Below are 21,629 nucleotides of genomic sequence, written 5' to 3'. Positions count from 1 at the left end.
CGGGTTAAGAACTTTGCTTCAGGATGAGAACAGAAATCGTGCTCTGGTGGCACGGCGGCAGCTGGAGGCCCCATTAGCTAAAGTGGTGCTTCAGGTTAAGAGCGGTTTCAGGTTAAGAACAGACCTCCAGAACGAATTAAGTACTTAACCCGAGGTACCACTATATAGAATTGGGCTTGCATGAGTTTTGCTGTGGTATATAGGGCTCCTCCAGATGACCTACTCAGAAAATAATCCTGATTTTCTTGCAAAAATCTTACACAGAGCTTAGACTATGCATGTTCTTGACTGAGCTTTTCTTCTGATTTGTTTGTGGGGAGGTTATACAACAGTGAACATTCATTCTAATTTGCTTGTAGGGTGTTTATACATCTTTCCATTAATCATTTATCCACCCCACACATTTCAGTGCATTTCCTTGCCATTTTCCTAAGGATGAAGGTGGAAATTGTTGTGTTAGGGTAGCAGAGCACTTTAATCCACTTTAATTGCACACATATACCTTTCCATTATGCACTTGGATCCATCGTGCAATATACCGACAGTCTGAAGGAGACAAGAGCCTGTCACCTCTGAAAGGCATGAGATTTGTAGAAACAGCTGAAAATTTGTTGAAAATAAAAAATAACCCTGTATAAAAATTCAGTTTCCGAACAGCAAAAAAAAAAAAAAAAAGAATCTTGTGCCCTTAATTCTCTGCCTCTTCCTTCTCTCCCAAAGTTGGAAGGGACCATGAGAGTTACCTAGTCCAACTCCCTGCAATTCAGTCTATCTGAAGGGCTGGTTTAAAGATATGGGAGAGCAGGTGCCTTGAAGCTTTCCATCAACAATAGACTGAGCAGGCCACCTTGCTGCGTGATGGTGAGATATGACGCATTCCTATTTACATCAGAATAATTATTTCTAAATTTGCATCTATACCTATACATTAGCATACGCTAGTTTTATGGAAACCTGTGTCTTCTTCTTTTTGTCCTTTCTGGTGATGCAATTCCTGTTTGGGGCCAATGTATAAGTGGCCAAATAGAGAATTGTCAGTGCTTCAAACAGAGGACTAACTAAAGTCAGACACATCACCACCCCATATTAAGTGTTGGTGGGTTTCGGTTAGGAAATGGTGAGTGGAATAAGTTAACCCAGTGGTTCCCATAGTGGATGGTGCAGCCCCCCTGGGGGTGGGAATACCAAGGGCAGGGTGAGGGGACAGCAAGGCCGGGCAGGAGGTATAAATGACTATCAGACATTGAAAAGCTGATTTCAGTGAATCAGGTTCATCAGTTTTGTTGAATTAAACTAAAGAGATTTAATTGGATTTTGAATAAATGTGCAATTAATTGTTACTATCGTGAATTTTATTGTGCTATCATCTTCCTTGGTGAATTATGCAGACCACTATTCTGAAAAATGCTTTTTGCAGGATAGGGAGCACCAGGGAGGAGTTTATGGAACCAAAGGGGCAGTGGCCCAAAATGGTTTGAGAACCACTAAATTCGCCCTTATTTCCTTCCCAGGCACTGCAATCCTGATTCAAATCTCCTGCCCTCAGCTGTTCTTTGTTTAGAACAGGCATCCCCAAACTTGGCCCTCCAGCTGTTGTAGGACTACAATTCCCATTGTCCCTGACCACTGGTCCTGTTGGCTAGAGATGATGGGCTTTGTAGTCCCAAAACAGTTGGAGGGCCAAGTTTGGGGGTGCCTGGTTTAGAAAGATCCTAGCCACATTTTAAAGCAGTTTGCCATGGTGGTTTCCCAATTCCCCTCTACGGTTCATTCTCACCACAGCAAATGAATGAATATGGCGCACGTGGTGTGGTGAAACCACAGAGCCACTCTCCTCACAAATATAAGCTTCTGCTTATCTGGATGCAGCTGGTGCCAGGTGGCAGTGAGGTTGGGATCGTATGGGTGCAATAGTGAGACCAATCCAACACTCTCCGGTACACCCATATTGCCCTGGCTTTGATGCCTTCCAGTCCTAGCACTGGAATCAGCAGCCATGCAGGGGTCAGGAGGGAAGCCCTGTGGCTCTGCACCACTGCTTGTGCTGTTACTGGAGGAAAGATGGAAAAGCAATTAATCCCCTAACATGCCATTCTAAAGAAAACCTCTAGTGCACCTCTTTTTTAAAAAACCCACACACAAACAAATCTTGATCCCATAACTGTTTGCAGTTAAAGTGATACATTCCTACCTTTTAGAGCTGTCTTGTATCATGGCACCAGAAAGTGGGCAAGTGCCCATATGTTGTCAAGACAACTCATGATGCTGTCAGTAGAAGAGAGTGAGATTGACCTGTTCCCTAGGCCACAGGTGAGCACAAGGGAGATCAGGATCTACTGGTTGATCTGTAGATGATGTGAAGCACATCAAGAAGGCTTTCTGACTCCCAATTGTTTAGCAGTCGCGAAAACAAAATGCCCTCAAAAACTAAACTGCTGAAATGAAGAAGGATGGGGGTGGAGGAAGGCCAGTTCTCGTACTTGGAACGAATTAAGTTTAGTTCAGTTACTCAAAAGCAAGTTCTGGACTCCGGCTTCTTTAATTCTAAAGGTCTGGTTAGTGGTTCTTAGCATCCTAGAAAAAGGCTTAAAGCCTGAAGTCTGCTCACCCGTACCTTCCAACATTTCTCCAATGAAAATAGGGCTGTCCTAAGGAAAAGTGGGACATTCTGGGATCAATCCGGGAGTGTCCCTGGAAAATAGGGACACTTGGAGGGTCTGCTCACCCCTAGCCTAGGCAATAGAGACACAGAAATGTGTTTCCTTCCGTGTGTGTGTATAATGGGTAAACTTCACTTAGCTCCATTCTTTCCACCCCAAAGTATCAATGAATCCAAACTGCCGTAGAAGCAAGCTGACTTGACTAAAGCCTAAAACTGAAAGCACATGAAAGGAGATGCATCAGCATGTCTGAATATTGCTAATCCTTATTGCAAAATAATTTGAAAAGGCCCTAGCAGGACAGAAACCAAGTGCATCCTGGGAATGCAGAATGCAGAAACTCCCTACCCAACCCTTTTTGATCAAGGGTTCCAATGTTTTTATGGAATTATCTCCATATCTGAATTTCTTCCTGGATTATGAGAGTACATAATTACGATTTGCACAGTTTTCTGTTTACATCTTTCCCCTTAGTTTTCATGCAGGTTAAGCCTCAGCGCCTAGGGCTTGCCGATCGAAAGGTCGGCGGTTCGAATCCCCGCGGCGGGGTGCGCTCCCGCTGCTCGGTCCCAGCGCCTGCCAACCTAGCAGTTCGAAAGCACCCCCGGGTGCAAGTAGATAAATAGGTACCGCTTACCAGCGGGAAGGTAAACGGCGTTCCGTGTGCTGTGCTGGCTCGCCAGATGCAGCTTTGTCACGCTGGCCACGTGACCCGGAAGTGTCTCCGGACAGCGCTGGCCCCCGGCCAATAGATGTGAGATGGGCGCACAAACCCCAGAGTCTGTCAAGACTGGCCCGTTCGGGCAGGGGTACCTTTACCTTTACTTACCAACCCTCATATAACTTTGATTAAAACACCAAATGCATTTTTTAAATCTATGTTCACATGCAGCTGTGTTCACCAGTAAGCTATAAAAGGTTGGGGGAGAGGTGAACAGGAAACTTAAGCAAACTGTATTTCAATTTCTGAAATTAATTTTAGGGTTCCCCCCACCTATTTTGGTCAGAACAGAGCCAAAGTAAACTTCATTCCATGGAGCAAAAAGTAGTTTGAGTTAATGTTATAGTTGGGGCAAAATAACTGAGTTATTCTCACAACTTCCGTTTTCACTGAAAATGTGATAAATAAACATAAAAATCAAAATAAGAAGGAGTTATAACCAATTTTTGTATAAGTCATGGATGTGGAACATTTCCCAGAGATTTCTTTTTGGGCAACCACTTTTCAGAGGACCAAGTTTCTTGCTGCGCATGGTAGGAGGGGCCAGAGGCAAAAGTAGGCAGAGCAACAAATGTAAATTTTACCTTTGTACTGTAGGTTACTTTCTACACACACTCACAGAACCCTCTCTGTCCTCTATCCAGGCAAGCAAGAGGCTTGCCTGGAAGGACACATTCTAACCAGTAAGAAACACTCAAGAAGGGTGTGAAGTAGAGTCTGAGAGATGTGTGGCCTGGAGAGAGGGGTGTAGGCAGCCTAGGGAAAGGGGTGTGGCCTGGGGAGAGTCTCAAGGGCCTTCTAGAGAGTTCTGGAGGGGCACATTTAGCCTTGTGCCTGAGGCTCTCCTGTTCTAAGATAATGGAACAAGAGTTTAACTCACAGAAGGACCCCTTCAGACTTCATGGAAGGGCCTCTTCTGTAAGTGCAGGAAAGCAGTGTCCCTCCATTCACTGAGCAAAAACACAAACTTTTCCAGGGAAAGTCTCAGCCTTACAGAAGCCGTTCCAATTTCTAGTTTCCCATTCGATGTTCCTCTTTTCATTGGAGAAATGTTGGAGGGGATGGAACAGGGTGTCTCTATTTTTACCTGAGAAATGTTGAAGGAGATGAAAACAGTGAACAACAAGCCAATGTCCCCACAATGCCCTTTTTGTTGTATATAATAGTTGATCTTCACATGAGGAAAAACAGGATGAATGGCATCTCTATGAAATCTGTTTATCTATAGGAACCAGTTGGTTCAACATCATTTTTAAGAGCACTGGAGTTTTCATCCTTAAATTTTAATTTTAACCTGAAAATGGAATGTGTGGCTTTCCCTCCTTCTCTCTGTACCTTTATATTCTTTAGAAACGTAGTGTTGTATGTCTTAAAAAGAGATGTTCGTGTCAAAAAGATGACCTGCTGTTTGGGGAGGGAGGAGAGAAGAAATCATTAAAAGAGATTTCTCAATAATCAAGGACATCTGTGATCCTGTACTGCTTGCAAAAGCACAAAGGGCCTACTGCTCCCCTGCCAAAGTACAATGTCTGTGATCCCTCACCCCAAAGGGAAAATAAGGAGAGAAGGAGAAAATTATGTGACAGGAGATCAGCTGCTCTCTGCTTCTTTTTTTAAAAGCCCAGGTTGTTGCTATTTAACATATAACCCTCTGACCTTACTGCTGTGGCTGCTTTGAAACACCAAGCTATTTAATTATGCAAATTACAAACAGAGAAAAACATCAGAAGAATCTGCCTAGAAATTACCTCGTTTGACTGGAAATTAGTTGGCTTATTTGAACTTACAGGACGTTGCTTTTCAGTGTTGAATTCTGGCTTGGTGCGTTGGTTTATTTGCATTATCTTACATCTCTGTGGGACGCTGAAAAGTGTTAAGAATTAATGGCTGAAGTAATATCTCATCTATTATCCTTATGCCTAATTATTTTTAAAGATGTGTCCTGTAGTGGGCACTAATGAATGGAATTCTCCTCGAATCCTGGTGCACACAGAGCAAACAAACAATGCATATCCATTTCACTTGTCGGTGAAGGCAGCGGTGCTATTAAGCCAATGTAGCTGTCAGCAATCTCAGGAGCTTGCCATTCAGAATTTCTCTCTCCAAATAAGCTAATTCTTTTGAATCTGACCAAAGTGGACCCGAGCTTCTGGAAGCTTTGTGCCACAGTGCATTTGGAAGCCTTTAAATCCTCCCTGTTGCTTTTGCTGGTCCTTTTGGTGGTTGGATGGTGGATCTGATAAGATAATTGTGTGTATCTTTTGGACCCTGATGATGCCCTTCTATATTAAGGTATACAAAGGTATACGCATCTGTACTACTAAAGAGGAAACAATCTCTTTCCTGACTTCATTCTCTAGGAAGGCTAATGCCCACACGGAATCTCTTTTGCTGGATCCGGCCAGTGGTCCATCTAATCCAGGCTTCTGTTCTCATAGTGACCTGCAAGTTAGCCATGAGCACAACAGCACTCCAACTCCCTGTGATTCCCAGCAACTGCTCTTCAGAGGCATAATGTCTCCGGCCATGGTGGGAGAACATAGCCATTGTGACTAGTAAAGGTAAAGGGACCCCTGACTATTAGGTCCAGTCGTGACTGACTCTGGGGTTGTGGCACTCATCTCGCTTTACTGGCTGAGGGAGCCGGCGTACGGCTTCTGGGTCATGTGGCCAGCATGACTAAGCCGCTTCTGGCGAACCAGAGCAGTGCACGGAAATGCCGTTTACCTTCCCGCCAGAGCAGTACCTATTTATCTACTTGCACTTTGACGTGCTTTTGAACTGCTAGGTTGGCAGGAGCAGGGACCGAGCAACGGGAGCTCACCCCGTCGCAGGAATTCGAACCGCCGACCTTCCGATCGGCAAGTCCTAGGCTCTGTGGTTTAACCCACAGCGCCATCCGCATCCCATTGTGACTAGTAGCCATTGTCAAAGTGTCCTCATTGTACAAAGAAAGTTTGAGCTTTGCCTTTCAAGTGTGTATGACCTGATGAAAAATGTTGTATCTTAAATTGCACGGAAAGCCGGTAGTTTGCAAACCTTACTCCCACTCCACATCCTCAGGGACTGTTTGAGCAGGTCTGCAAAAGTGCTCTCTTCTAGAACCATCTTCTAGAACTAGCATGAAGGCTGCAACCAGCATCCATGGTGCCTTCCACTCCCTGTGCCCTGTCCCTGGAAAGAGCCCAGTGGAAGCAATGCTACATGGGGATGGAGAGCCCTGTAGGATCTTCTGTGGGTTTAATAGTTTCAGGGAAGTCAATCTGTGCATTAGATTATGACATTCGCCAAATCTGAAACTGATTTTTATGGTAAAATTATGTTCACTTGCTCTTTGCGAGGTAGAGGATCTGCATTGCTGCACTTAGTAAATAAGATCTCTAACAACTGATCTCAGAGCTAAAAAACAAACAAACCCTGGGATTGGGTGCTCTGCCATGCTCAGCAATGTCTTATGGCATAGAACTGCACAGTTCTCTATATTCCTCACTGTATATGGCAATTTCTTCCAGTGCTCATATAGAGAGGCAATGGGAATCCACTGCTGTCCTTCCATTGTAAGTGCAAGATTAATAAAAATATGTATTTCACTAAAATCAGGTTTACAACAAAACAGCCTCTCTCTCTCTCTCTCTCTCTCTCTCTCTCTCTCTCTCTCTCTCTCTCTCTCCCTCTGTGTGTGTGTGTGTGTGTGTGTGTGAGAGAGAGAGAGAGAGAGAGAGAGAGAGAGCGCTCTTGGCATTTTGCTGCAATGTATATAATAAAGACCTCATTGCTCCACCATTACTCAGTTTAAACCTCAATGTAATATGTAGCAAGGTAGATATGTAAAAGTAACTTACAAGTTTCTGTGAATATATGCTAAACTTAGGCACGCTTAGATATCCAGCATACTAAAATGCAATTAAAGTAGCCTTGGAAATGAACTAAACAATCTAGGGATAGCGTCTGTGCTGTTAAAAAGCTGTAGGCCATATGGCTGGTAAAAAATAATCGGCCATATGGCTCAGGACATACTTTGACTTTTTTGTGTAAAAATACGCTTGAAACTTATTCCGTCTGTTGGTTGTTTTGTTAAGATTTATTCTCTGGCTTTATTAAAGTTCTGATCCTGTAACAAAACCTTGTGGTGCTAGTTCTCTGAATAAAGGATCCTGAATGCTTCTTTGCCATCATTAGTTATTAGTCCTTAGTAAATAGTGGGCAATTCCTGTTAGAGACTTAGAGCAGATCCACACCATACAATTAAAGCACATGTCTTTCCCCCAAAGAATCCTGGGAATGGTAGTTTGTTAAGGGTGCTGGGAATTATAGTTCTGTGTGGGGAAACTACAGTTCCCTGGATTCTTTGGAGAAAGTCATGTGCTTTGAATATACTTTAATTGTATGGTGTGTTCTGCTTTTAGGTTTTGCTCTTAGCACAACTTAAGGGATGCCATGAAGATTCTCTTCCCTTTCTTCCCACTGAACAATGTGGAATGGTGGTTGAGAGGAGATTACAGCAATTCTTTCCTTCCCAAGAAGCCCCACATACCCCTTACCACTTTGTGCCCACATAGATTCTTTTAGTGCAAATGCATTCTTCTTTTGTGTGGCCTAAATTTCTACTTTATGTCCCACACATCCCTTTCCTCTCCTTGCTTTTAAACTAAGCTCAGGTCAGTGTCGTGCACTTCGCACAACACTTCCTGTTTTATTTTTAATCACAGAGAATACCAAAGCTTGGATATTTTTTTTCAAATCTGTCATGTACAATCAAGAAGAAAAAATGCACAAAATGAAGAATTGTTAAGTCTTCTTATGCATTTTTCAAATTTTGCATCTTAGCAAATATAAAGACTGAATTCATGCCAGATATGATCAAGACATTGCCAGCAATTTCTGTTTACATGGATTTGCAAAATTTCCATCCAAGAAAGACAGGAAGCAGAGCAATTGACTGTTCTTCAGAATACTGCAGTTGCCTACATGATAAAATAGCACCTAAATGAAGAGGGCCTGTTTTGGTTGCCTCTGCATTAGTGCCCTTTATCACAGCCATAGCAATGCTTTTCCACCATCAGGAAAGTTTCACCCAATGGTATAGCATTATATTGTTCATCAATGTCTACTCAGAGGTAAATTTGTTCAGCAAAGGTAGTTTCTAACAATTGAAAGCTTGCTTTTGGGGGGACTTAGCCTGTCTGTTGCTCTACTACTCAGTGGGGCTGGGGAATGTGTGATTAATTGTCGTTAATTGCTTCTTACTTAGTAAGCTTTTTATGTAGTAAGTTCCTTGGGTGTGTGGACACAAAAGTAATGGTTTGATTTTATTTAAACTAATTTTGTTGGTCGCAAAAAGAATAATAGAATCATAGAATTGTAGAGATGGAAGAAACCCCAAGGCTCATTTTGTCCAACAATCTGCTATGCAGAAATCTCAACTAGATCATACATGGAAGTTGGCCATCCAACTTCTGCTTAAAAATCTCTATGGAAGGAGAGTCCACCACTTCTCATGGGAGTCTCTACCACTGTTGAACAGCTCTTACTGTCATAAAGTTCTTCCTGATGTTTAGTCAGAATCTCTTTTCCTGTAAACTGAAGCCATTGGTTCAGGTCCTAGCTGCTAGAGCAGGAGAAAACAAGCTTGCTCCATTCTCTATGTGACAGACTTCTAGATATTTGAAGATGCTTATCATATCTCCTCTCAGTCCTCTCGTTACTGGCTAAACATACCCAGTTCCCTCAACCTTTCCTCATTAGGATTGGATTCCAGATCTTTGATAATCTTGGTCATCCTCCTCTGCACACGTTCCAGCTGGTCAATATCCTTCTTAAGTTGTAGTACCCAGAACTGGACACAGTACTCCAGGCGCAGTCTGACCAAGACAGAATAAAATAGTGCTATTACTTCCCTTGATTGGGACACTATACTTCTGTTGATGGAGCCTACAATAGCCTTAGTTTTTGTTGCTGCTGCATCAGACTGTTGACTCATGTTCAGCTTGTGATCTACTAAGACCCCTACATCCTTTCCCCATGTACTACTTGCATGTGAGGTGTCTCCCGTATTCTGTTGTTGCAGCTGGTTCTTCCTGCCTAAGTGTAGAACCTTACATTTGCCCCTATTGAATTTTAGTTTGTTGGTTTTGGCCCAGTTCGCTCCAATCTGTTGAAGTCAACTTGAATTCCGATTGGTGTCATCTACAAATCTGATGTCAGGGACTGGCTGGACACTGAAGAACAGTGGCTGAATTCTGATGAGAAGCAGTGTTGGACACTGGATTGGATGAAGGGATCATTGAACTGTGGGAACCTGTAATAGTCAGGAGACACGAGCAAGAATCAAAAGAAGCTGCAGGATTGAAGACTGAACAACAAGTGCAGGAGAAGGGAGAGATTGGTGAGGTTGATGTAGAGTCAAGGGCTTCCACGCCGCCGCCTCTTCCTCCTCCTGACCCCACCTCTCCTGCTCCACTGTCTCCCAGGACCAGAAGAGGATTGAACAGGGAGGAGCAGAAGGTTACATGTAGGTGGAGTCTGCATCTGCTTGCACACAGCTCAGGTGGGCAAGATACATAAGCTGAGCTTGGGAGAGGAGCCCCTCTGTTGCTGCAACTGCCTCATCAAGTGCACATATTGGACTAGCTGAGAAATGTAGGACTGATGGACATAGCTTTCCCTAATTTGTAAGTGTATTTTTGACAAGTCAGTTTCTCCCTCTGGACATTCCTTGCCTGATAGCGCCTTGATACTTGATGAGCATCCCCTCAATACCTTCATCCAAGTTGTTTATAAAGATGTTGAACAATGACGGGCCCAGGTCAAAACGCTGTAGTACCCCACTCTTCCCTTTTTTCCCAGGATGATAAGGAACTGCTAGTAGGTTCAGTCAGTCAACCAGCTACAAGCCACCTAACAGTTATCTCATCCTGTCCACATTTTACCAGATTCTCCACAAGAGTATCATGGAGAGCATTGTCAAAAGCCTTACTGAAATCAAGGTACACTATGTCCAGGCATTCCCCTGATCCACCAGGCTTTATATATATAAAAAAGAGATTTGTCTGGCATGAAGGAAAGAGAGAGAGAGAGAGGGAGAGAGAGAGAGAGAGAGGGAGAGAAATAAAATAAAATCACCCCACTGCCCCCTCTTGGCAACAAAAGGAAACTTTCATTTTGAAGGAACAATTACCCCCAAAAGCTTCCATTGAATTTGGCCTGTCCACATTGTTGAGAGTCTAGTATTGCAAATATGTTTTAAGAAAAAAGCTACAGATCAGATCTGAATGTAGATTCCTCATTTAAACAATTAACATATGATGTCAACTCCAGAGGAAAGGGTAGTGTTAAGAGTATGCACAGGCCCCAAGATACGTATTGTATCTGTATCTGTGTGGTTTTAAAAATTTCAATCAGTTTCTGATTCACTCTATGCTGTCACCACAACCATCTGTACTTTTGGTTCAGAGCCATTCTGTATGAAACAAGGCTGTGCTCAACATTTACTACAATGGGGAGTCTAAAAACGGCTATAATAGTTTTTTGGGCTAAAGTGGATGAAATTTACAGGCAAAAGAGCCCCTCCAGAGAGGATTAAGTCTGCCAAATTGCAGACCAATAGGTCCAACGGCTTTTTGTGGGGAAAAATAAAAGTGATTCACTTTCCTCTATAATCCCTTGCAGGAGTTTGTCTCTTGCTCTTTCATACTTTATAATAAGTAAGAAAGGGGGGCAAGTGGTGTGCATTTTTCCTTGTACTTTTTGCAAAAAAATAAATAAATTGCAGCTTCACACTATAATTTTCTTTCTGGTTCTATTTTTCCTTTATTTCAATAGTTCTAAAGTTCTGAAGAGCTCTGATGAGAGAGAGAGAGAGAGAGAGAGAGAGAGAGAGAGAGAGAGAGAGAGAGAGAGAGTTAAAGGAGAGCAACATAGGATTTAAAACAAATAAAGCCTTTAATTTTTTTAAAAAAATCCTCTGCTGCACTTTAACAAAAACAACCCAGAACTCTTCAGTGTTCCACAGGCCACAAGTGGTCAGCATAACTTCTTGCAAAGCTGTTAGACCTAGGGAAACATAGATCTATAGAAAATAATAGACCTCTAAGTTTCAGAAAAGCACAGAAAAAACATTACGACATGAGGCTTTGTGGTGACCCTGATCTGACTGGGGTGGGGGCTATGTATATTAAGCTTGGACTCGTAATTGAGGAAAGACCCCTGAATCACCTTGATTTGCCTCGTGATTCAGCCCCTAAGTTAAGCCGATGCACACTGATGATACATTGCTGAAATGTACAGGTAAATGCCTCAAAAGAAGAAACTCGTTGAAGTCATGAATGGAACACCTGAAGCAATATCATTGTTTTAGCAAACAAGGTGTAGACCTGGCCAGTCTCTGGTTTTGAAGCCATCGGGAGCTTCTATAAGCTTAGCTACATTGAGCCTAGCAAAGTAAGATCAGGAAAAACTAATTAGTCAACAGTTTGTCAGCATCTCTGTAAGCTGAACAACCTTAAATTGTTGTCCACCTTGTTTTGTGTGTGTTTGTTGTTTGAAATGTATTGCTTAGTGTACATCTCCCGAAAGTTCTTTCTGCTTCTTCTTTCAGCATGTTGTAAATGTCAGTTCACACATCACCTACCTACCGGCTTCCTCACTTCTTTTCCAGCAAGAGGAGAAACTGCTGTAAACATTTCTGTTGTTGTCTTAGTTGCATTTGCTGGGCAAAGGTCATCATGCTCTGATTTAGTGTTTTCAAATAAGTGTGCCCTTTGGTGCCGCATTCTATTGAGAGACAACACAGCCCAGGCAGGAGAGTTCAGCATGGCCACTAATAAAACACAAGTGCCGCTTTGTCAGGCCATGAGCGATTACTTGAACAAGTGCCAACCAAGAAACCAAACATTAGAGCACAGCTCTTCAGACCCTCAAGACAAAGGACCAATTGACTTTCCTCATTAGTTGGTGTGCCAAACATGCAAACACAGTTCCCCCTCTGTCTTTGATGCTCAAACCATGCCAGCTTGTTAACATCTTGGGTGGCACCGTGGTTTACGAGCCTGTAATGATTATTATGTGGGGCAATTATTTGGCCCTAATTGAAATGATAGACCAGTCCTTTAAATGCCTCCACGGAGCATCTTTCAGACAGTTTATAAATTCTGACTTTCCTCTTATAGACTATGGCTGCACGGCATGCATGAAAACCCCTCCCCTCCCCGCTCCACTTAACCTTTAAACTCCCAGCTTGTGAATGCAGCCCGGGACGAAGGTTGTGCTAATGTAGGTGGCCGTCGCCAAATGACTTTGGCAATGCAAACATAAATCCTGATGCTTAACAGAAAAGGTCGTTGTTTAAAGCTTCTCCATTTTTTCCAGTTTGGCTTGCCACCCTGTAATTGTGACTCATAACTAAAATATGCACTATAATGATTTCAATATGCAAAATATTTTCAGACAAGTCAAAAGGTATTCTAGCAGATTTCAGTTTCTTTTAGTTTTCTTTTGCACATTTATTTTGTATGAATCTCATTGATGAAGTAAAATCACAATTATACAAATCTACTACTTGCTCCAATGGAGTTGGGCAGGATAATTGACACAAAATTTGTTTTATAGTCTTTCTTCCCCCCTGCAAATCTACATAATTAGAAAATAAGGATTCTTTACCCATTGTTTCCACACCTCTATCATACATCATTATGGAATGAAGAGGTATAATCTCACCCAGCTACACTTTACACTTACAAAACACAAAGTCTACAGGCATGTTCCCATTCACTTCAATGGACAAAACACTTTTTTAGACACATTCCTTTGAATGTGCAGAACTACACCTCCCAATGCCTGTGGAGAAGGTCTTTGGCTTCATGGAAGAATGAATGCCTTGAATATGAAAAATCTGAGGTTGAATCCCTGGCATTTTCATGGCAGAGATCTGATACCCCCGAGAGCTTCTGCCGGTTACTGAGTGAGATGGACTGACTATCTGACTCATTATAAAGCAGCATTCAATGTTTCCTATGTGATGTGAACTTGGGCAAATCACTCTTTCTTAATTCTAAGCTTCCTATCTGTAAAACTGAACTTAAATTACCTTACCTCACAGGGATGCTGTCAAAATAAATTATAGTATTAAAGCCCATAACATAATTGAAAATGCTTTGTAAGTTGTATTAAAAAATCAAGCATAAAATATTTATTTTAGCAATAATTTTATATAGCAGTTTCTGTAAGTCTTTTCAAAGAGAACACAGATTTACGTACATTTTCATTAGCTAATGTTAGGTATAGATGCAAATTTAGAAATTATTACTGTAATTTAAATGGAAATACATCTTACCATACGAGGGAAGATGTGACCAGGTGGCTTGTGTTTCTGCTCAGTTTGCTGTCCAGCTGCTAAGTGTTGGTGGTCATCCAAGACTGGATTTGGATCAGACAGAGGACTCCCTCAGACAGAAGACTGACCTCTAACAACTCTTCAGACAGGAGAGATCTCTGTAAAGTAGGATACATGGTCAGCCTAATATTTATTGTAATTAACAAACGACAAAACTGATACCTAACAGCAGCAACACAGCATCACTTCACCCGAAGGAAGTTATTTTATAGATGCATACTATCAAGTCTGTTAGTATAGCAGCTATACAACCAGCCTTATTCCAGACAAACTGAGCTCTTCCTGATAAGGTTTAGAAATGTGCCCAAATGACACAGCAGCAGTAGCAAAAAATGATATAATCAAATTATACATTATCCTCCTTATTCCACTTTCAACACATCACTATGGAAAACAAACTGTAAGTATAAAAATCACCTTTTGCCAGTTTTGGCATTATGGAAGAAAACAACTTTTAAAAAATCCCTTCTCAAATGTAGATGATTATGTTAGCATGCAGGCAAAATGAAGGTTGAAGTTATAATATTTTTGTCACTTGATCTCGCTTGAATTATTCATGAGCTTTTGGCAAATTAGCTACCAATTCAATACAAATCCACTCTCCTAGTTTGATCAAGTTGTACTCTTATTTTCTATTGCCAGGTAGAGCAAATGAGCATTTTGGCTGGGGTTTATTTTGTTGTTATTGTAGCAGAGAAAGCATACTGTGAAGTGTGAGACTTTCTTTTGAGAGATTCCACTTCACAGTCAGCTGAAATTTTCTGCAGCAAAACAGTTGGTGGCAAGTTAAATTTAGAAGCCCTGTTAAAAAGAATAGAGATCTGTCCTTAGACTGTGGGTGAGAAGATACATAATGTTGTTATCACAGGCACAACAGCAGTCCAATGGCCTTGATCAGAGTACACTCTGCTCCCAAAGAGCTACATCAGATCAACGAGAGAGAAATCTCAAGGCTGGTTCTTTCCCCTCAGTACTCCACCACTTCATTTTATTTACTTATTTTCGAATGAATTTCTGCTTCATCAATGCTGCCTGAAGGTGCTTCTCATTGCCTGTCAGATTTCTTCTTTATAGAGCTAAAATGTATAGGGGCTAGCCAACACATCTATTAGATCAGGGTAGACGATATGGCATCCTCCAGATGATGGACTCCTAGTATGCATGACCATTTGCCATGTCGATTGGGGCAGATGGGAGCTGTATTTCACAACATCTGGAGGCACCACACTGCCTACCCTGGGTTAGATTGTTCCAAATCCCCTTTTAAGATGATGATGATGATGATGAAGAGTTTGGACTTGATATCTGCCTTTCACTCCCCTAAGGAGTCTCAAAGCAGCTAACAATCTCCTTTCACTTCCTCCCCAACAACAAACCCTCTGTGAGGTAAGTGAGGCTGAGAGACTTCAGAGAAGTGTGACGCCCAAGGTCACCCAGCAGCTGCATGTGGAGGAGCGGGGAAGCAAACCCGGTTCACCAGATTATGAGTCCACCGCTCTTAGCCATTACACCACACTGGCAATCCTATACCCACTCACCTGTTAACCCCATTTGAACTTAGTGGGAAGTAAAGGTAAAGGGACCCCTGACCATTAGGTCCAGTCATGACCGACTGTGGGGTTATGGCGCTCATCTCGCTTTACTGGCCAAGGGAGCCGGCATACAGCTTCCGGGTCATGTGGCCAGCATGACTAAGCCACTTCTGGAGAACCAGAGCAGCGCACGGAACGCCGTTTACCTTCCTGCCGGAGTGGTACCTATTTATCTACTTGCACTTTGACGTGCTTTCGAACTGCTAGGTTGGCAGGAGCAGGGACCAAGCAACGGGAGCTCACTGCATCGCAGGGATTCGAACTGGCAACCTTCTGATTGGCAAGTCCTAGGCTCTGTGAGTAAAGATGTATAGGATTGCACTATCAGTTTATTTAAAAGGTGTAGCTGGTGTGTGTGCACGCACACGCACAGACTGTATCCCTACTTGCTTCATTCACAGCCCCCCTTTCACAACCCCTCCCCTATCACTCTGCCTCTGATCAACCCTCTCCCCCACCCACAAAATACTGAAAGAAAGTGAAGTGATTTCTGTTTTACCCACCTCAAAGTTGTAAAATCTGCCCTTGCAGTAGGATGGTTGCACCTGTTGTTCTGAAAGTTGGCTGACTTCATCCCCTCAGAAGGGGCAACCATGTCTGTGAATTGCATCCCACTCTGGCAGATTTTTATTTTTTTTAAGTTAGCAACTTTTTCTTTAAAGAGTCAAACAAAAATATTTCATGTTTCCCTGAATGAAATTGTGGTTCTACCTACAATTTAGCAGCCTAAATTAAGCTGGGTTATTTTTATTTCCTTTACATCATGCTCTTTCTCCAATTTCTGTAGGGTGTTTCCCCATTTTATACATATCCAAATTTAAAAATCCCACCTCATGCCCATGGCTGGTAGTAGAGAAGTATAAGATTTTAAACAAACAGATGTCCATTTGGGAAAACCTTGCCTCTCCCCTTCCATTCCAATGGTTTCATGGGCCCTCTTTTTACCAAGCTTTTCAGACAAAGCATTTTTAATATGTGATCCATCTGTACTTGCCTATATTTCGTAGATTTCCCAGACAGAAAAACAAAAGGCAATAAAAGTTGTCCCCCACCCTGCAGTTCATTAAATTAAATGGAAGCTAGTATCAGTGGCCCTGAACCCGAAGATGGTATTTACGGATGATTCCTTCCAGCTTGATGCAATTTATTGTGGGATCTTGCCCACTGAGTTACTGGCCTTTACACTATGGCTCTGGTCCAAAGGAATAGATAAATTAATCTTGTAGCAAGTATACTCATGTACTATTGATTGGAAAGGAAACAGGTGACAGATTCATAGGAAAGCAGTGCTTGCACCAAATGGAAGAGATGGGAAACAAACCCCCCAAAAATAGGTCTTGAAAAGCAACTGTAAATTAAGTGTGAGGATGAAATGGACAAAAGGCCTGCTTGCCTCAACTGCCACCCTAAATTATTGTGACACCCTCAGCATCATAAATTACCACTGGATCTTTATCTGGGCTTACTGAGAGACTTTTATATCAAGTACAGAGAAGCAATAATTTTGTTAGAATGTAGAAATCAGCACTTTCCTGTAATTATTGTTTCGATATATAGTTAATGTGTGTTTAATGTCAACAGGAAATAGTATTTATTTGTCCATCTGCCCCCACCCCCACCCCACCCTCGATCCTTAGTATGCCATTTATTTCTGGCCAAAACAAATATGTAGAATTGAGCACAAAACACTTAATATCATTAATATATACTATTGTAGGTTTTGCAGGTCTTCTACAATGTAACAAGATTCTTCATACCAGAAGACTGCCATGAGCAGAGTGAAGGAAGGGTTTAGTGGAAAATGTGTCCAAGACATGGATGATAATGACAGAATTTGCTTCAGGGAATTCTGGAAGCATCCACCTCCCCCTGTGAGAGCAAGATTCATGGTTTAGGTGGACTTTTGTACTGATCCAACGGGACTCTTCTTATTTCCTTCTGTTTATAGAACACTCCTCAGTGGTCAAGTTCACAAAGTGAGCCACAGGTGTCAGTGAAGAAGCAAACCTTCAGCACAATGACTTGGTCAACTTTTGAGGAAATGGCTATATTCCCAGTATTGTTTATTTCTTTCCCTTTATGAATCGCTAGATGATCTGCCAACTCTACAATTCCGTGCTTCTGTGATTGACCAATAAAAGCACCAATAACTTAAAAACAACAACAGCATAGAAAACAATTTCATAGATGAAATTTCAAATCTAGTACAGATGCAAACTAGAATAAAAATTCTACACTTAAAATACTTGCTGAAAGAGGGAGGTCTTCCATAGGCACCATAAGCTAATAGAAATGATTCCTGTCTGATATGCTATGGAGGGGCGTTCCAAATGGCAAGTATCACTTAGCTGAAGACCCAATTCCTATATTGTACAAAACAGATACCTTGGTGAGATGGTATTGGTGGAATGCCTTCTACTGAAAAGAGCAGTTATCAGTTCTATAAGGAATGAGATGATCTTTTAGCATTACTACTAGTGCTAGTAGTGTTAGCTTTGCTGCTAATGTTAGTGCTAGCATTACTTGCCATACATATTTATCACCAGCACTGTGAAAGATTGTAGTGTTTAGGAGCTAAGCACAAAGAACATTTCTATGTGATAGGCACTAAAGGCACTTTTACGACTGATGCTTATTGTCTGCAACACTTCTAAAAAATCTTGTGAAGATAGTTGATGTGGCGTATAATGTAGGAAACAGCCATTTTAAAAATTCAAATAAGAGTCCCTGGAAATGTGGTTGCTTAATTTAAATGATCTGTTGGAAGCATGTTTTTTCTGTTCCAGTGAACAGACGCAATCTTAGAGGCATGCATTCTCAGTCACTGATCACAATTTTTTTGCTAGGATACATCACTTTGGAGATTTCATCTCCCCCTAACTAGGAAGAATGCTACCCTTCCTGCACTAGAAAATTATGGTGATAATATTTCTAACAGAAAAAAATGCTAATATTTGGATGCACATATGTGTAGCTGTCCAATATCATTGCAAAGATGCAGGGCTTAAAAAAAAAAGCAGGTGTTTCCTGTGAAAGTTGAGTAGTTCCTTCTTGATCTTAGATGCAGTGATCATTACTCTCTGTGTCCACAGATTGCTATTTTTTTGTTGATGATTTCAGACGCCATGATCACTGCCCTGTGTTTACAATCCAGTTTGCTAATTTATATTGTATTTTTTTATTCAATGACTCAAACTCAAACTTTTGGCACATGCCATTCAGTACTGTGATCCAAACCTAAACACAAAGGGACTTGCAATTGTTTTAGTTAGTGCTGTGCTGAAATCTGCTCTCCAGTTTCTCAACATTACCTCCTGTCCCTGAAATCTCATTCTCGGGGCACTTTTTAAGGGAAAGGCAATCCTCAGGAAATTTCTTTAGAATTTTGGTGTGCATTGAATTTACTTTTTTGCTGCTAAGGGGCCCTGGGTGCTGTGCTTTTCTTCCCTGTGAACATTTCTCTAGCACCCTGCAGCCTCCCTGGCTGCCCAGGCTTCTTCATCTGAAAAAGCCTCATGAGAGGAGTTCTCTTATGGTGTCTTTTCTTGGGCTTTAGCTAAAGCACAGCCACTTGGAGAGGCTGCAGAGTGCACACCACTAGTGAGATGAATTGTAGAATGAAAGAAATGACATTCACAAGCAGCCCTCATCCACCTCAAAAGTAAATGTAACAGAAACCCTCTGCTCCACCTATGGGGATTTTACTTAAATTTTCTCTCCCATTTGATCATTTTAAATTTCAGTTTCTTTCATTGTCTGTTTCTTTTTTCATTAATTGCTAGGAAATGCAGGAGAAATGTTTAGCACAGCACTAGTTTGAATCTTTAGGTTGCTGTGCATAGCTGTCAACTTTTCCCTTTTCTTGCGAGGAATCCTATTCGGAATAAGGGAATTTCCCTTATAAGAAGGGAAACGTTGACAGCTATGTTGCTGTGGCGTTGCAAACAATTAAGCTATTTCATTGCTTACCCATGTAAGTTTATCAAAATATGTAATTTCCTCTTGCTCTAGAATCTTTCTTTTTTCATTTAGGAATTCTGAAGACCAGTTTCGAAAGTTGGTCTAGACAGTTATTGCCTTTAGTTAAATACTGTATTCTGATGACCAGAGCATTTGCTTTTATGGAGGGTGAAAACAAGGGTGTAATATTTTGAACTTTTTGAAGCCGTATGCAGAATTCCCATCGATCACAGCTGAGCCAATATGCAAATATTGGCTGCATATCAAAAATAAAGAAAGTGTAACCATAAAATTCCATGTGTACTCTTTTAAATATGGTGTTGAGAAAAAATTCAAGTGGAATTATGATCAACTCTGCCTTTTTTAGTGTAGTATGATTTAATTGTGTTGCATATTAATGCATTTGTTGCCTATTAATTTTATCTCTCCATATCTGTTTACATAGGGACTCTTTCATTTTTGCAGTGAAGCTAGGTTTCCTACCTTTAGTCTTCAAAAAAACACACACAAAAAATCCTCTAATTTGTATTATATGGGATCATTAATTTCTGCATTTTACACTTGAGCCAACAGCATTCTGATTATCTGCTACAATGAAAAATAAGCAGTACTGCTCTTGTAGACTTAATTACTTACAGCAGGGCCCATCTCTTTCTTGTTATGGCATGCGGTATGCCAATGGGGTGAAAAGCATTGTTGAAAATAAAATTACTGGATGGGTAAAGAAAATAGGCAGCACTGGTCCAGCAGGCATCACTGCCATTTGAGTGAAGCCATCCTTCACATTGAATCAGATCAGAAATCTAAGAAAAGCAAGGCACCCCCAACCTGGGGCAGATTTTCAAAAATGGTCTGAGCCATTCTTGGTGTTTCAACTCCTTGCATATATTGATGATACCTTACATGCTCTGCTGTTGGGTAACAGGATACAAAATCAGGATACACATGAAACTTGTTTGCTCTGATGCATTGCCTTTTCAGTCTTGCATACTCTGCATCAGGGGTTGAGAACCTGTAGCCCTCCAGATGTTGTTTGATTCCAACTTCCATCAGCCCCAGCCAGCATAGCCAGTGGTCAAGGATGATGGGAATTGTAGCCCATCAACATCAGTAAGTGGGCATGACTAACTTACCTGCTTGGTTAATTCCAGTGGGTAATTCCAGTTGGATCTCACCCACTCATACTAGAATTTATATTATAGTGACAAAGTGGCTCTTTGGTAATATCCACTTAAAACATGCCATACAGACACACCTTTAACTGTTATTAAATGTTATCCCCATTTGTTCCATTTCTGCCCCTTTGTTCTCTTTGCTTGATATTAAAGGAATATCACTAGATAATGGAGACTCTGAGACTCAGCTTTTCCTCTTGCTTACTAGATAGTGCTTACTGGATGTAACTTTCACCTTTCCCTCAAGCATCACAGCAATCCATTATAGCAAGTGTCAGGGGCTGCCTCAGGTCTCAGCTCACAAAAGACCAACGCCAAGCTCTTCTTATATACAAGGATGTTTATTGCAGTTCATTATTGGTTCCACAACCGAGGCGTGCAGCCCCGCGTCTTTTAGCCTAGACGTTTGAAGTCCCCTCTGAGTCGGTCCCGCCTCTACACCAGCTTAAGAGGCTTGTGCTAGACCACCTCTTCCTGTCCTTTCTTTTCCGCAGGGTCTTCCTGCCCCCCTGGGTTCCTTCCCTCCTGCTTTCCCCTGACGCGGATCCCTCAGATGCCTGCTCCCCCCTCCTTCGTGCTTTGGGGCCAGGCTCCTCCTCCGGGCTCTCTGCATTTCCGCGCGCCTCCACATTTGAACTTGGCGCGCGTTCGCTACCCCTGACCTTCCTTTTGACAGCTACACTACTCCCTGTACTACTCTCCGCCCCTTCCGGCAGGACGTCCTGCCCCGATCTCCTTCCCCTGTCTCCTTCCTGCTCTGCTCCGTGTGTCACACTGGGAACTCCACCCTTCTCACTCCGTTCCTCCTGGGAAGCCGACCCCGATCTCCCACTCCCACTCGGGGTTTCCCTGCTGTTTCCCTGCTCCTGGCAGGTCCCCCCTGTGATCCCCCTTGGCTTGACCAGGGGCGCCCCCTTCTGGGAATCCTCCGATTCACTTGAGAGACTCATGGAAGACCTCAAGTCATTGTCATCCTCTTCCTCACTGTCCTGGGTTTCTTCCCCATCGCTCTCCGTCTCCCCCCTCACCTGTGCCTCTGTCCCTGAACCCCTGACAGCAAGCCTTTTACTATAACGCTCCCAATTTACTCTAATAACTCCAGTTTATCATTGACCAGAAAATTAAGATTTG

The 21,629-nt window shown here is 42.1% G+C and overlaps 2 long non-coding RNA genes across 4 annotated transcripts in view; one reads left to right on the top strand and one right to left on the bottom strand.

Moving 5' to 3' along the window:
• LOC308593134 overlaps window positions 1-21,629 on the top strand; it is a 242,246-nt gene that overhangs the window by 119,974 nt on the left and 100,643 nt on the right. The window lies entirely within an intron of this gene.
• Window positions 11,333-16,677, bottom strand: LOC308593204. The gene is made up of 3 exons (XR_014010844.1): window positions 15,867-16,677; window positions 13,712-13,869; window positions 11,333-12,199 (listed from the first exon to the last, which is right to left on the bottom strand). It is a non-coding gene; the product is annotated as an uncharacterized lncRNA (long non-coding RNA).

The sequence above is a fragment of the Podarcis bocagei genome (assembly GCF_964188305.1).
Source record: "Podarcis bocagei genome assembly, chromosome: 8".
Taxonomy (NCBI): domain Eukaryota; kingdom Metazoa; phylum Chordata; class Lepidosauria; order Squamata; family Lacertidae; genus Podarcis; species Podarcis bocagei.
Note: the sequence above shows the minus strand (reverse complement) of the source record. Positions and strands in the feature narration are given on the sequence as shown.